Source organism: Diadema setosum, chromosome 21 (genome assembly GCF_964275005.1).
Source record: "Diadema setosum chromosome 21, eeDiaSeto1, whole genome shotgun sequence".
Lineage (NCBI taxonomy): Eukaryota > Metazoa > Echinodermata > Echinoidea > Diadematoida > Diadematidae > Diadema > Diadema setosum.
Window position 1 is genome coordinate 2,050,894 of NC_092705.1, and position 17,080 is coordinate 2,067,973.

Below are 17,080 nucleotides of genomic sequence, written 5' to 3' on the forward strand. Positions count from 1 at the left end.
GTCGCAATTTCTAAAGTCTCTATATGCAATCCCCATTTTACATTCTTTTCTTTAGCACGCACAGTTATGATATTGAACGAAATGACCCCGCAGCTTGGATTTGATTGTTGACCAACTAGAGGAAGACACGAGTGCACAAACTATTTTGAAACACTCTGTCAGAAAATAGTCCATGCGAAATGACGCCTTTCCTTCCTTTCTTCGTGCTGTGGCTGTTGTGAGTGGGTGGTGTTCATCTGTGAATTTCGTATTGTATGACCAACTGTGTGTACTTGTGTGTATTGTTGTCACATCTTCCTGGTACACACGACTTAATGGATATAGTGTCTATGCCGTATAACATCGATGTCTCATTTTCAGTATGTATTTCATCTGTACTTTGAAATAAATAATCTCTACAATAATAACTGTTTTTCACTGCCTGCATCATATAAATCAATCATCAGATGCTCTACGTGTACATAGATTTTCGTAAAATGTATATTGACTGGATGGTTTCACACAATCAACATCTACAGCAGGAGAAACACCCACAAAGTCACGCACAGGAAACTACATTGGTCATTCCTCGCAGTCTTATATTTATACTGTAAATAGGTCTACATTATTTTATGGATTTCCATATTTTTATATTTATAACGATACATTCATACATTTATTTACATTCAAATTATTTGTAATGTATCATTGGTTTACGTTCAGATTCCCATTTATGATTATTTCGCTTGTTGCCAAACACAAACATCAGCGGATATATTGGTCAAGCAGGCCGAAACCTTGGCAATCAAAAGCCCTGTATAAAGCAACGTCACTGGATGTACCTGCCTACAAGAATCATACACATCATTTATTTCATCGTTTGAATACTTTGAAGCTTCATGACATCCATATTTTAGAAACAGGTATATTCATGTACAGTTACGCAACAAATCAACTTCCCTCTTTATTTCATAATATATTTTACCTAAACTCGAATATACACACACAAACAACTCGCCGTTCGACAGACTTTCACCTTATGCACTCCAAAACTGTTTAAGCTCAGAAATCAGAAGGACATTAACTAAAACAGTGTACTTCATTTTTTTCTTTTAAGGCTCATCTAAGGAAGTATCTGTTAGTTAGTTGTCTTTGATCAGTGTATTTATTTTTTTTTTCTCAAGTCTCAGTCAGCCCTGACCCATACAAAATTTTCGATTTTTTCCATTCCCTCCCATTCTTTTCTTTAATAATGACTTTACAGGGGCATTTATTTGTATACAGGTGTATTGTATACTTTTCAGCAGAGCGCATACCTCACGCCCAAACTATACATTCTCTCTTGCACTGTCACCTGCACGCACGACGCACTTCATGAGTAGATCTTTAATTAGTGTTGTATCATATTCGTATTGATAGGGCCTCATCCATGTCAAGCTCTACTTAAATGATGAAGGTCCCCTGTATTGATTTCTCCTTTGTTTATAAAGACTGTATGCCTTATATGTTGTCTTGCTTCACATGACAGACTGATGTTGTTATGAAAGTGACATTTCTTGTATTGATTTGATTCTCCTTTTTTTGGCATACTCTGTATCACTTTGTTTTCATTTATTATTGTATTCGGAGAAAGAAAATGCAGAAATAAACCAAACCAAATTCAAACCAAACCACACATCGTTATATAGACGCTTATACAGACGGCATGCAACACTCAATTAAAAAGATGATGAAACACCTTACAGTCAATATGCGCATTATATATATATATATATATATATATATATATATATATGTATATAAGTTTTCACTATTTATTATTTTGTTTCTGGTCAGTTTTCCCTCTCTCTTTTTTTTTTATTGATTTTCAAAAACAAATCATACATAACACATTAAAACAATCAAAGCAAAAAATAAAAATAAAAATAAAAATAAAACAAAACAAAACAAAACAAAAAAAGCAGCAATACCAAGTATTTCACAAATAGCAGTTGTCACCCATTTTCACAAATCATCTTAAAGCAAAATAATGTAGGATTACGAGAGATGTCCCAAGCAAACCGCCGACAAGCCCGCGAACATGCCAGCCGGACCGCCGCTCAATCCACCAGCACCAATTCGGGCCCCTGGCAGACTCCATTCTTTATTCGAGTGTTACATTTTTAGTTAAACATGACAAATCATCCACCCACAGTTAGTTTTCCCTCTCTTTGTTTCAATATATATATATTTAAATATAATATATATATATATATATATATATATATATATATATATAGATATATATATATATATATATACAGATAGAGAGAGTGAGAGAGGGATTAAATATTAGATATTTCGAAATGGTAAAATGTTTTCTTCCTATATTTCGATTAATAATGTTTTGAAACATCTAAGTTAAACATCGCAAAAACATCTGATCTGGGGGTGTTTCATAAAGCTGTTCTTAAAGTTACACGAGACTTAAGAGCGATTGGTGATCAGTTCTGATGTGCTATACTTATCAGAATTTCAATAATTCAGCACAAGAACTGATCACCAGTCGTTCTTAAGTTGTTCGTAACTTTAAGAAGAGCTTATGAAACAACCCCAGGAATTGTACGGAATTTCCATAATGAAATAGTCACTTTGTGAAAAAAAAAAACAAACATCGAGCCTTTAAGGTGTTATGATCTTACATTTTTAGCTGAAGAGGTAGTGCCAAATAAACTGAAAGTTGCAAAAACTATAGCGATAAACAAAAAGAAGAGCAAGTGCACAATATTAATTTTACCACTCCATTGTTTGTTTTTTTTTTTCATTACAGGGCCAAAAATTCATCGACTATAGTAAATTTCGTCCATTGTTTGGCAGAAATCGAGTTACATCACTTTTGTGATCTCTCTATGAATGGTTCAGACCATCACATTATTTTCAACTTGCGAGACGTGAAGGATTACAAACAAAACTAGAAAATCATTAATAATAATTTATGACCTAATTGCATGCTACGTGGTACAAATAAACTCTTAAAAAGGCAACTGCATTTTATTGTCAAAATTGAATAAATAAATACTATATATAATCCAAGGTGAAAAGCTTTAAATACCCTGAAGTCACTGTTGACGACAGATGGTATTCGAATGTTCACATTCAAAACACTATGATAATTAAGTAAACGGATTAGCTCTATCGGCTTAGACAATTGGTAAACATGACTGAATGGGAGGCAAGGCACATTTTGATTATGAAGATAAAGTGTCACAATTCGCAAATTTTATCTGTCTTTCTCCAACTTCCAAAAATCCACAGTAGAGTCAGGAGAACTGAATTTAGAGTTAAGCTTTATTCTCATACCTCAGTAAGTGAAGTTCATCAGCGGTTGAGTTGGAATACCATTTATCAGAAAGACAAAATATCTGGGCCTGTATCTCATTACATATGCATATAAGAAATGAATAACATGACATCAAACTGCATGAAAGACATGTTCGAATACAAACATCGCCATAACCCCTTCGCAATCGAAATTATCTATGTCCACCTCAGCCTACAATGAATATTTCCAAGATATAGTTTACAGGCAAAACTGTATCTGAATCAGTAAAACAAGATCCCTAAATACCTCTCCAAGTGAAATTCATTAGGTTGGAATTCTATTTATGTCAGAAAGACAAAGTACCTACGTCTATAGTTTATCATTTATACATAAGAAATCGAATAACATGACAGCAAAACATATGAAAGACATGTTAGAATACAAACATTGCCATATTCCCAACGCCATCAAAATCATCCGTCTCCATTTCAGCCTTTAGCAAGTAATTACAAGAGATCGTTAACATACAAAGCTGTATCTGCAGAAACAATGATTATATCTGACAATTTGCGACACCTTTCAGCTGCAATCGCTGTAAAGTTCAACTTTCAGACCCCTACACCATTATACCTTATACTTTATTGTATTATGGTTTGGAATACCATTATCAGGAAGACAAATATTTATATCTTGTTAATTATATAATTTGCAAGATATGAGATAACATAATATCAAACTATATGAAAGACTTGTTTGACTACAAACGTCACCATATTCTCTCCGTAGTAAAAATATTATCTCTTTCCATTAGCCTTTTACAAATAATTGCAAGAGATCGTTCTCACACAAATCTGCATCTACACACACAATATACATCTGACAATTTGCTACACCTTTCAGCTTCCGCCGTCATAAAGTTCAACTTTGAGAACCATTACCGCTTCAAGTGAAGTTCATTAACTTTGGTTTGGAATACCATTATCACAAAGACAAATATCTATACATTGTCATTTACATATTGTAAGAAATTACATAACGTTACATCAAACTATATAAAAGACTTGTCTGAATACAAACATGTCCTTGCATATTCCCACCGCAGTCAAAATCATCTGTGCTTCTACCTCAGCGAGTGTAGCACGTCACGAGACCGACACCCACAAGTCATACACCCCACGAGTCATACACCCCATGAGTTATACAGCTCACGAGTCATACAGCCCATGAGTTTGACACTAAGCTAACAAGGCCAACGAGAGCGACACATTAAGCCCCGTGTTGTATCTATCGAACTCGTGGGCTGTTTTCATTATATAGTGTCGAACTTATGGGCTTTATTTGCCTAGCGTCGAACTCATGGGATGTATGACTCGTGAGCTGGTTGACTCATGGACCTGTTTTCAATGTCGAACTCGTGGGCTGTATGACTCGTGGATTTTGGTCTTGTGGGATAACCATATACCTCAGCCTACGGCAAATCGTTCATAAACACAGCTGCAAATGATTATATAAATTTACATATACATAATGACGATATCTGATTTAGGCTACCTCTCCCGTAGGCCCTTCAGCCGCCTTTACGTTCAACTTTGAGACCCTCAAACAAATGCAAGTGAAGTTCTAGGTTGGAATATATATAATAAGGTATTATCAAAAAGACAAAGTACCTAACGTTTATCATTAAAAAAAATTGAATAACATGACAACAATCGCCATACTCCCTCCACAGTCAAAATTATCTCTTTCCGTTTCAGCCTATAACAAATAGTTGCAAGAGATTGTTCATAAACGCATGACCACCTGCATCTGCATATGCATATACATCTAAAATAATGATCTGACAATTTAGGCTACCTCTTCCCTTCCAGCTCCTTTAAATTCAACTTTAAGACCCTCATGCCTCTGGCAAGGGAAGTTCATTACAATTTAGACTGCAATACAACATCAGAAAGATAAAATATCTATAATCTTATCATGCACATAAAAGAAATAGAATAACACCACAGCACACTACATGAAACATAAGTTTGAATATACAAGCATCGCCATATTCCCTCCACAGTCAAACTCTTCTCTATAGTACATTTTAGCCTGCAACAACTAACTGCAATACATTGTTTAAGTGGCGGATCTAAGAAAGGAGGTATAGGGAGTTTGACCCCACTTTTTTCTGTCAAGTGAAAATGAGATGTGCACATATGCATAGTACATAAATGCAACCTAGATTGAATATATTGGAAAGAATTGTGTATCTACATACATTTGACCGGTAAGAATGCAGAAGAGTGGACATAAAAGGAGAGAATAGACGCAATGGTATATACGGTACAATAACAGGACCATCTGAGGAGGACTTGTGTTTGACAGATTGTTTTTCTCTAGTAAAAGAAAAGATTTACATGTAATTGTTAATGTTTAAAGAAATAATGACTTGATTGAGATGATGAAACGAAACTAATTCAGTTGTATGACATAACATTTTGATAAAAATAATTCTAATTTTTTTCTTAAAAGAAGTCAAAGTTTTAACTATCATTTTTTTCTTTATTATGAAGTGAGTTCCACTACTTTGGCCCATGGTAAATGAAGGTGTTCTGAGCCACCAAAGTTTTAAAAAACTACAAATGGAATTCATTCGATCGCCTTGTTGGATAATAGTGAATGGATATATTTCTTTGAAACATTGTTTCAAATAGATTTGGGAGATTACTTTTATTATAGTTATACATAATTTGTCCTAAATTAAACAAATAGAAATATTTAATTCTCAATATTTTGTATTAAAAAAATAACGGGTCAGTATGAGACAAAAAACAAAGAATGATATATGATACGGAGTGACTTCTTTTGTAATAGAAGTAATTTCTCTAAGAGTGTTTGATATGTATTTCCCCACGAGAGAAAACCATAATTCAAGTAAGGCAATATTATAGGAATGAATATAATGTAAGTAGCGACGATCAAGGAAGACAAAATTTAAGCTTGTTGATTATACCAATGTTTCGTGAAATAGTTTTGCATATACTATCAATATGAAATTTCCATGAAAGCCTATTATTGACATTTACTCAAGAAATTTAACATGGGAAACATTTTCCAGTGGAGTACCATCAAAAATAATATCAACAGGTTGCTGCCTCTGTAGAGTTGCTAAAAAGCATATTTTTTGTTTTTTATTGAAGATTGAGAGATGATTTATTTGCTTTTATCCATTGGACGACATTTTCTATAATTCAGAGTTAAATTGTATTCCTAGGGTAAGAGGATTATTGTGCGAAAAAAAAAATTTGAGTCATCCGCAAAGGGAATAAAAGAAAGAACATCTGATGATTGTTTATGTTTCACTTACATAATGGTCAGTTGCCATCTTCTTTTTTCTCACTATTTCAATTAAACAAGGACATACGTTCTTATCCCACAAGACAATATGACAAGTTTCATTTATATAATCCCAAAACAGTGATGGCTCTGAAATCTGTTAGACACACCGGACCCGATGTTTGGAATTCTCTTCCTTCTGAAATTCGAAGTTTAAAGTCCATTGTACTCTTTTAAGAAAGCTGTAAAAACAATGTTGTTTTCTGGATATCAGTAATTCCATTGTCATTGTTAATGTATTATACACGAAATTCTTTCGCAGAAGTATCGACGCATTTAATTTATTACGTAATTATGTAACCGACCATGACCTGTATCAACTGTTCACCTGCACCTCGGTGAGAAAATATTTTGTTATGCCTTGCTAATCAATGATACAGGTGATCTTACTTTGCATAAACCTTTAGTGAAAGCAGACAGACCTCTCCTTTCCCTTTCTCCTTTCAACTATCCTATCTCCATGCAAGTCATCCTTCCCTCCTATTCTCCTTCCGATGTATATTATAATAATAAGTATGTACGGGGGCTGCACGCAAATCAAGCCACGCTTATGCTGTAGCCCCACTGTATTATCAAGGAGGTGTAAGAGTTGGAGTTCCAACTGGCTGTAATTACTCAAACAGTTGCCAGATTTCTATTGATGTACAAAAGAATTCCACAGGTGCACTTGTGCTTTTGATGATCGATGTTCGACGCCGCCGTCTTGCTGAGCAATCTGAAGATTCATTTTAAACGTTATTATAATTTTGGCCATATTTCACTTATTATTTATTAAATGAAATGAAATTTCACTTAATGATAAAGCATGTAAAACAAAAGTCAAAAAGTTGTGTAAAAGTGTAAATCAGAGCTGTATCATGTGAAAATGTTTAAAACTGTACCATCCTTGAAAGCTGGTTTTATCACTTTTCCCCTTAATTTCCACAAATGAAACTGATATGGAATAATCTTCAAGTATAATTCTTTATTGATAGACATGTCAGATTAGTGCCCGGGTATTCCCAGTCGAGTAATTTTCATCTTTATTTCAGTATTTTTTTTGCCCAATTTCTATTCGCGCGTCCTCGTGTCAGTACAACCTACCTTTTATACGACGGTATAGCGAAAAGTAATTACCATCACAAAGAAATATCTTCTTAGAAAGTGGCTGGTGATTATGCAATGAGACACGAGTCAATTGTCTTCCTATCTGCGTGGCAGATCCTGTTTGGCACATGCTTCAAATATTTTTGAGTGGCGGCATCGAACATCTAGTAAAGGAAATTAGACAGTTGTGACTTCATTCTCTTGAACCTCCTTGGTTGTACATTTTGCTGTACATTGCTGTGCAAAGGCAATGAAGGAAAAAATATTCTGTGAACAACTTATATTTATGCTTGTACATGAATGTGCATGTGCAATGATGATACAGAAACCAATAAATCAAATCAAATCAAATCAAATGAATCAAATCAAATCAAATGATCTACAAAATCATTTATATAAATAATAAACAACAGCGGACCTACTAAACTTCCCTGTGGGACCCCATAGTTGGTATTTAACATTTGTGAGTTACAACCATTTAAAGAGACATATTGCTTCCTGTTCATGAGGTAGCTCCTGAACCACTCCAAGGCCTTCCCACGCATTCTGTAATGATGTAATTCATTAACTAAAATATCATGATTTATGGTGTCGAAGGACTTGGAGAAGTCCAGGAACAAACCTATCAGATGAGAAGATTTGTCGATAGCATGCGCCACTTTTCCTATAATACTCCATAATGCATGCATATAGTGCTATGCTTTTGCCTAAATCCAGGCGCAATCTGAGAATGTGAAAATATAAAAAACTTGTTATGCTCCGTTCCACAATCTAGAACTCGGTTTAATCCAGTCGAGGTTCAGGGCTGGCCGAATTCATTGCTGCGTCTTCACTTTTTGGCATCAATTGTTCCCTCTCCTCTTGAGTACTAGTACTCGGCCGTGAAGTCATTTCCATCACATTATCTGCCTGGACTGCTGAAGTAGTGGCACTACGTTTGCCACTGCCACCGCCACTAGAGGCAACCTGTGGATTCTCGAGGTCCTGCCGATGAATATCATGACAAAGTAAAGAATGACATGACATGTACAGAGGTCTCTATCGGTATATATACTCGGAAATGGCGACAAACTTTAGGAAGCTAGAATAACCACCCAGTCATCTAATCTACATACCACATTTCAATGAAACTCATTGACTGATTGACGTTATTACATTACAAAAATTCATAGAGCCAGGTTGACCTCTTACTCTGCCAACAGATGAATCAGTGAGGGCAATTACCTATCAATGCTTTTTCGTTACCCATTGTTCACCACTATGCAAAACTTGAAGATAGCCATGCAAAGAATACAAAATTCGAATGAAATCCTTGCAGTCAAAAATGCATTAAATTCCTCCCTATACACTGTACGGTAAAATTGGAAGAAATCAAATAAATGATGTAAAATTTCAAAACAGTTCCATCAAAAATGCATTTCCTACTGTCGTCCACTCGTCGACCACCCCCCCCCCCCTCATTCCCACTTGCCTAGCAGTGCGGGGACTGCAGACCGACTTACCGGTAGTTGATTGTCACCATCACCGTCACCGTCCCCGCCGTCGCCACTGGATGAGGCCTGGGAGGTTCGCTGATGAATATAAACCATCATTACAAAAATAAAAAGTAGGAAGATATGAAGTTTCCTACGGATTACTCTTTCGTTATTTTTTTCTTTTTGAGACAGCAAACAAATTCCATACAGCTAGAGTGCACAAGGAGTTACTAAAGCGAGCTATAGTAACTCTTTGAAATGCCCAAAACATTCAACTCCAACCATTTTATGAATAAAGTCCATCCATCCATAACAAATTTGTTGCGTGTCAAACTTTCATCCATTCAGGTTGACCCTTTTAACCCTGTCCCAGTCGGATCAATGGTGCAACCTGCAATATCATGTGTATCAATGATTTTTCCTATCCACCGTACACCACTACACACAAAATGTAAATAAAACCCAGACAGCAATGTCTTTCCCTACCCATCGTACAATGATATAGAACAAACAAACAAACACACACACACAAACAAACAAACAAACAAACAGACTTTAAAAAACAACAACAAACACCGGAAGATAATGATGTATATAATGCAACATTTGGATGAAATCCAGTCCAAAAATGTCTTTTCCTCCCCATGAGGTGCACCACAATACAAAACTGAAAAACAATCTATTTATATACACAATTAGACCCCTTTTTGCCCTTAAAAATCGAGACAATACAGGAACTATCACAATGAACAATACATAGGCTATTGAATTGTCCTATGGTACACATCTACACTGATCTCTAACTCTAGTTACATAAAGATCAGTGACACCTTCAGAGCTATCCGTTGAGAAATGGGACCGTTATCATGTCCACAAGAAAATAATGTGAGGCGGCGTATTGCCGCTGAATTCAGAACATTTCGGGAGACTCTTCCGGGGATGCGCTAGAGAAATTACCCCAAAAACAAAACAAAGCAAAACAAAACAAAACAATCAGCGAACAAAGAAATACGAAATGATTATGAAGTTTTTCGTAATACGTGTAGCGAAGTATTCCATGTCAGATCGGTTGTGTATTCATAATCAAGTGTTGCGACCGCAAATATGAATTTGTGCTTCGGTACAATTAATTATTACTGATGACACGCGACAAACTGTAGAGTGAATAAGCAGAGTGCACGAACCTTCGTGAGTAAGGTAGATTGGATTCATACATATTGATATATACTTGCGCTGAATTCACTTTCGTTGATTTCTTACTCCATTGTTTCTCCGTATCAGACGACGTAACCAGCTGAGAAAATTCAATTTCCATAGAAGATACACCACCAGTGCCAGGATCATAAGGATTAAGAGAAGACAGAGAACACAGATCACTATCAGTGCCACATGCAGATGATAGAGCGACGAACCTGTCAATGTCAAAAAGAGTTTGGGTACCAATAATTACGTATAGTCCTAAAAGCATTCACTATGATATAGCCATTAATGCTTATAGCGTAGATTGGTTGTAGTTGTAACTGAATTGAGTGACTGTGTTAAGGGCGGATGTTTTTCTAACATGCAAACCATGAATCCTTGTACACTCAAAACAGTCTGAATCACACAGATCCATTCGAATCAGTTTAACAGTGATTTCACGTTGACCATGTTAGCAGTGTCTGTTTTAAACTTTACATAGTATAGTATCTAAATCAATGTTTTCTTTATTTTCAGCAACTTTATCCCCCCCCCCCCATTCTTGATCCCTGATTTTTTAGTCACTTAAGCTTGCACTTGGTATATTCCTGCAATCCTAAGATATTCTGTCACGAATAACCACTTTAATCCAATGTTTGACGCAGCATTTGATTTCTTGTCAAACAATAACATTAATTTTTGAAAAATCTCAATTCTATATTTGTCTTTTTTCAGTTTCTTATCTTTCGAAGTTAATTGCAGTATCAGGATATTTAAAATTGTTTGCTTTATTCTACAGAACATTTGCATTTCTTCGAATATTTAAGATTATGTGGTGTGTTAAGCTTTCGTTTGTTAAACTTGCGCTTACAACAATGTCAAGATAGTGACTATACATCCCTCGCAGTTTCTTGCGTAAAATTATAGTCGTATATTGTGCGGCCAGACGACTCAACATTACAACTTTCTCAGACGAGGAACAGATAGAAAGGCGTGCAATATACACACTTATAAATTTGTGGCGGCCACCAAAACATATAATTCATGAAATAATGGTGTTCCGACATCTATTTCTGGTGGCCCTGGGCCGCCGGCCCACCGTTAAAAATACCGAGTCTTGTATTAGACTTATTACATGATAGATATAAAAACTATTCCTGGTATTCACCAATGGTCATTAATTTAGTATACATTTTCCCTCCGATAAACACAATACCTGGGTCAGGAACATTCTTCTGTGTAGTCTTTTCGGTAGTCATTGTTAACTCAGCTGCGGTAGTTGATTCCGTATAGAGTTCTGTTGTTGATCCCGCATAGAGTTCTGTGGTTGATCCCGCATAGAGTTCTGTGGTTGATCCAGCATAGAGTTCTGTGGTTGATCCCCCATAGAGTTCAGTCGTTGACCCCGCATAGAGTTCTGTGGTTGATCCCCCATAGAGTTCAGTCGTTGACCCCGCATAGAGTTCTGTGGTTGATCCCGCATAGAGTTCTGTGGTTGATCCCGCATAGAGTTCTGTGGTTGATCCAGCATAGAGTTCTGTGGTTGATCCCCCATAGAGTTCAGTCGTTGACCCCGCATAGAGTTCTGTGGTTGATCCAGCATAGAGTTCTGTGGTTGATCCCGCATAGAGTTCTGTGGTTGATCCAGCATAGAGTTCTGTGGTTGATCCCCCATAGAGTTCAGTCGTTGATCCCGCATAGAGTTCTGTGGTTGATCCTTTTGAAGTCGTCGTTGGTTCGGTGTTGATACTAATACAAACTGTGTCTGACGTATTGTTGCAAACAGTCATGACTCGTTTATTCATTCCACATTCTGAGCACTCGTGGCAATTTGTGCACCGACTGAAATTCGCTTGGAAGTATTTATGAGGACAGGTTTCACATCTACAGGAAAGAAAGCAAAATGAAAGCACATGTTTTTCCTTCCACACTGAAAATAAAGGGAAGAATGTGATTAGCATAACAATCTATAAAGCGTAAAAACCTATGCATAATATCAAAAGTATTTGCAGCGCAGATTGATATAATCTTAAAGGCAGCAAAAGCTTTTGATATGCTTGACAATAACGCACAGTTACATAAAATGTATGTCTTGAGTCTAGAATACTAGATAGAAAGAATGCAACTGTTGGCGACTTAATCAATATTAATGACAAAAGTTTGGAAACTATTGTAATGCCACATCGAGATTTATTTTCACTTTGTTTCAGGAAAACACAGAAGAATAAACAATTAAAACAATAAGAACCCGCAACCACGTATGAAAGTCATGTTAATTAACAGTGAAGAGATAATTTTAACTCCCAAACATTGTATTGTATACCATGTCCACTGTTCCATTACAGCATCAGTGAACATGAGAACGCGATGATAAAATCTTAGAATCCAACTAATTTAGAAAGTAAAAGGGGCCTTATTCTGATTGTGGGCTTTCCTTTTGGCTGGTCTTCTTTGATTATCATGTACGTCAGTCTAAGAAAGTCAAGGAAGGTGTCCAGGCCCTGGACTGGCAAATACCCGCTTACTATATGCGAATATTGGGGGTTGGACTGGGTATATGGAGTCAAGTGGTAGTTTAGGTTTTCTCACATATTTGTCGTGTCTTCATTGGCACTGATACACTGTCTGATCTTCAACTTGCCCGGCTCGCAGAGTTTGAGACCTGTAGCACCGTTCTGGCAATCAGAACTCTCATCGTACGTCATTTGAGAGTCAAACTCACAAACCCATTCCTGTGAAATGGATTGACGAAAACAGAATGGGAAAGCCTCGCACAAAAATTTAAGAATATCCTAGGCAAGTTTTTTTTTTTTTTTTTTAAATCTCCTCTTCGTTTGCAGATTCGTCCGCCTCAGTCCAATTTCTTTCAGTATGTATATATGTATATATATATATATATATATATATGTGTATATATATATATATATATATATATATATATATATAGAGAGAGAGAGAGAGAGAGAGAGAGAGAGAGGGAGAGAGAGAGGGGGAAAAGCTATGGCCTCGATCATCCTCTAAGAGAACCAGTGTAGTTAGCAGTATCAATTCATTATACTTATCAATTATATCGATGTGTTTGTTTATAGTGCGCTTACCGCATTCGAGGGCATGGCACTATAGTTCCAGATGAGCGCAATCGTCAGTAGAATATAAGCAGTACAATTTTTCAATGCAGCCATCTTTTCTCTCTGTGGGTACCTTGGATAATATAAATATATTCGATTAAAACGATCATAATTATCAAAACACAAGAAACAGGGACAAGATGATGTCAATATTATTTGTAACATATACGATATAGATGACGAAAAGGAGTTTCCCAAATGTATTCATTTTACAAACCTACAATTACCATCATACGTCCACACTACTCTTCCAAACCACAGCTGAAGTTTTGCCAGTTGTTAAAAGGAAATCAATATCCGGCATTAGCCAATATATATGCTATGCTCCAATGTCAATTTGAATAATATGAAGTTGTATCCAACACACAGATTATACAAAAATTTAAAGCTATTCGATAATGTACAAAGTCCAAAGACACAAAACATGTCAAGAGTTATAGGCTAGCCAACGTCGAATATCCAATATTTCTCCATCGCCACGTGTATCTATCAGACTGTCTACGCACCAACGTTGTTCGTCTAATAATCGATTCGTCTGTGTTCCCCAATCGTCTATTCAATTTGTCTGGTTACCATTTTGTCACTTGGGTTCCATCCAGTTTGGCTAATACCCATATACACGATATAGATAATTTCTTACTTAGCCTTAACCCCATTTCGGCAAATGTTTATTTAGTGTAATGACTATAGTTTGGCTACTTATCAATTAGTCTGCTGACCAGTTGGTCTCATGGCACTTGTAGTCTAATGCACAAATGATCTAATGACCATTTAGTCTACAGCACACTCTGTCTAATGTTCATTTGGTCTAATTAAGTTGTTTGTCGTGTTCCATTCACGTCCAAGCCCTGGTATTTTTACAGTGTTGTCTGGTTCAACAGATGAAATTATCGTATCAGAGACTGAAAATCGTTCTTGGAGAAAATTATCGTACAACCGGTAGTTATTGTGATTAATACGTGTTTCACATCAGCGCGAAAAGAAAAATATTCCGAAATAGAAAATGATTCTGAAACGATGGTGCATTGCACAAAATACGCTTTTCTGTTAGTTCATTAAGTATTCATGCTATCAGTAAAATGGCAACAGTGCAATGCAAAATAGAGCTTTACCAGCGCCGAGGGTCTATAAATCAGAACATTTTGGTATTCTGGTGCCGTCGCTCAATACGATTGCTCGCGCACGTGCCTTGCAAGATAACGAATGATTATGTCGATTTGAGTACATTGATTAGTATCACTAATTAACGTTGTCATTACATTGATGTCAAAAGCGTCATCATACTCATTTATACACCTGTTACTTAAATGCAACATTAATTGTTGGTTTTGTTTACGTTCAATGGTCCCCCTCCTATAATACACCATAGAAATCTGGCTACGCTGGTGAGTGTCACAGGAGGTATGGTATCTGATATCAGGGGTGTCGCTAAAGACTTGTTTGTAGGAAAGGGGCGTCCTAAGGCTTTTGAATGTGATTGGTTGTGATTGATATTTATACGTTCATGGTTATTTGGTTTTCCAGAATCAATAGACAATACCCTACGATAGCATACACTACAAGCAGCTGTCTGTTAGGAGAGCCATCAAATCAACGTGTGCATTTCGATTCTTGTATGTCTACTCTGTGACTTGAAAGCAGTCCATAGACCATACGGTATTAAAACGGAATCAGGGGAAAAATACAAAGACGAGATTGCGATTAGAAAATTTTGCCATAAGACTAAATCACAATTAGCCAAAATGGACAATAGAGACTACTGGACCAAACGGCATTTAGACCAAATTTATAGTACAAAATGGGTTTAGCATTATAGTACAAAATGGGTTTAGCATTATAGTACAAAATGGGTTTTAAAACTGATGTTTTAAAAATAGAGGTATAGTCCCAAATTACTCAACTTTTTAGCAGTAAACGTATGCAAGCTACATTCTATTATCATTAATGCAACACGCTTAAGCATTTGATGCAGGTTGTGTATGGTTACCCAGGGTGAATTGTACAGTCTGTTCTTTTTTGTTCAGGATGGCATCTGCAAACGGGTGCCATCTGAACTGAATACAGTATCAGCCGAATGTTATATTCTTCTCCACTCACGCAGTGGACCGGCTGCACAGTGTATTACAATACAATATGTTAACCTGTATTTTGTTCGAATTTGGTGTGTGCCTTGCGCTTTAGAGTTGCCCTTGGCAACCGTGTACTTGCCCTATATAGTAGCGGTTGCCAAGGGCACCAGCGTGTGGATCTTCTTGGGGCATAGGGATGGGGTGATCTTTTGCTCTGCAGCTATGGGAGAGGAGAAATCCGTATAAGAATGAATGATAAAAACGGTTTATTCATAGATATTTCTTGTTTTCAAGCCCATTGCTGGGTCTCTCCAAATTGATTCCTCGGGCATGGGTTCCCTTAGACTGTAGCTGTTAGAGATATGTACCCGGCAGGCATGATGGTTGTCAGGTCACTTTATTGTAATCTAGAGCCTGCACGGGGTAATGGTTCATTGTAACTAAATCCATGTTTATACCATAATCCATGTGATAAATGCGTGGTTTTGATTCTCGGTATTTTATTGCGTTTAGAGCCTGCACGGGGTTATGATCCATTGCAACCAGATCCACGTCTATACCATAATCCATGCGAGAAATATTTTGTTATGATTCTCAATATTTACTAAAACTGCCTGCAATTAATGTTCTGTTGTTGTTCTTGACAAATACCCTTTATGACATAATGATAATAAGTTAAAAAATGTGTTTGTGTGGGTTTTTTTCTCTCTCTTGGTCGAAATATTTTTCTGATTAATTGGCATCCCAATTCAGAACTCCAACAGCTGATGTTTTAAAAATCTAGGTATGCTCCCAAATTACTCAACTTTTTAGCAGTCAACGTACACAAGCTACATTTCATTATCATTATTGCGACACGCTTGAGCATTTTATGCAGGTTGTATAGTTACCCAGGATGAATTGTCCAGTCTGTTCTTTTTGTTCAGGATGGCATCTGCAAACGGGTGCCATCTGAACTGACAATATCAGCCGAGTATTATATTCTTCTCCACTCACGCAGTGGACCGGCTGCACAGTTTATTACAATATATTATGTCAACTTGTAACTTGCTCGAATTTGGTGTGTGCCTTGTTCGCTATAGAGTTGCCCTTGGCAACCGTGTACTTGCCCTATATATACTGGCGGTTGGCGGTCCCAGCGTGTTGGTCTTGTTGGGGCATAGGGAAGGAGTGATCTTTTGATCTGCAGCTATGGGAGAGGAGGAATCTGTATAGAATTAATGATACAAACGGTTTATTTACAGATGTTCCTTGTGAACAAGCCCATTGCTGGTTCTCTCCAAATTGATTCCTCGGGCAAGGGTTTCCTTCCTAGAGTTGCCCTTGGCAACCGCGTACTTGCCCTATATACTGGCGGTTGGCGGTCCCTATGAGACTTGAGATGTCTTCTCTTCTGTCATAACACGATACGTATTATATACATTATGTTCCTTCTACTGAATGGATAAAGTATAATTACCGGAGTTTTATTATAACTTATTTTGT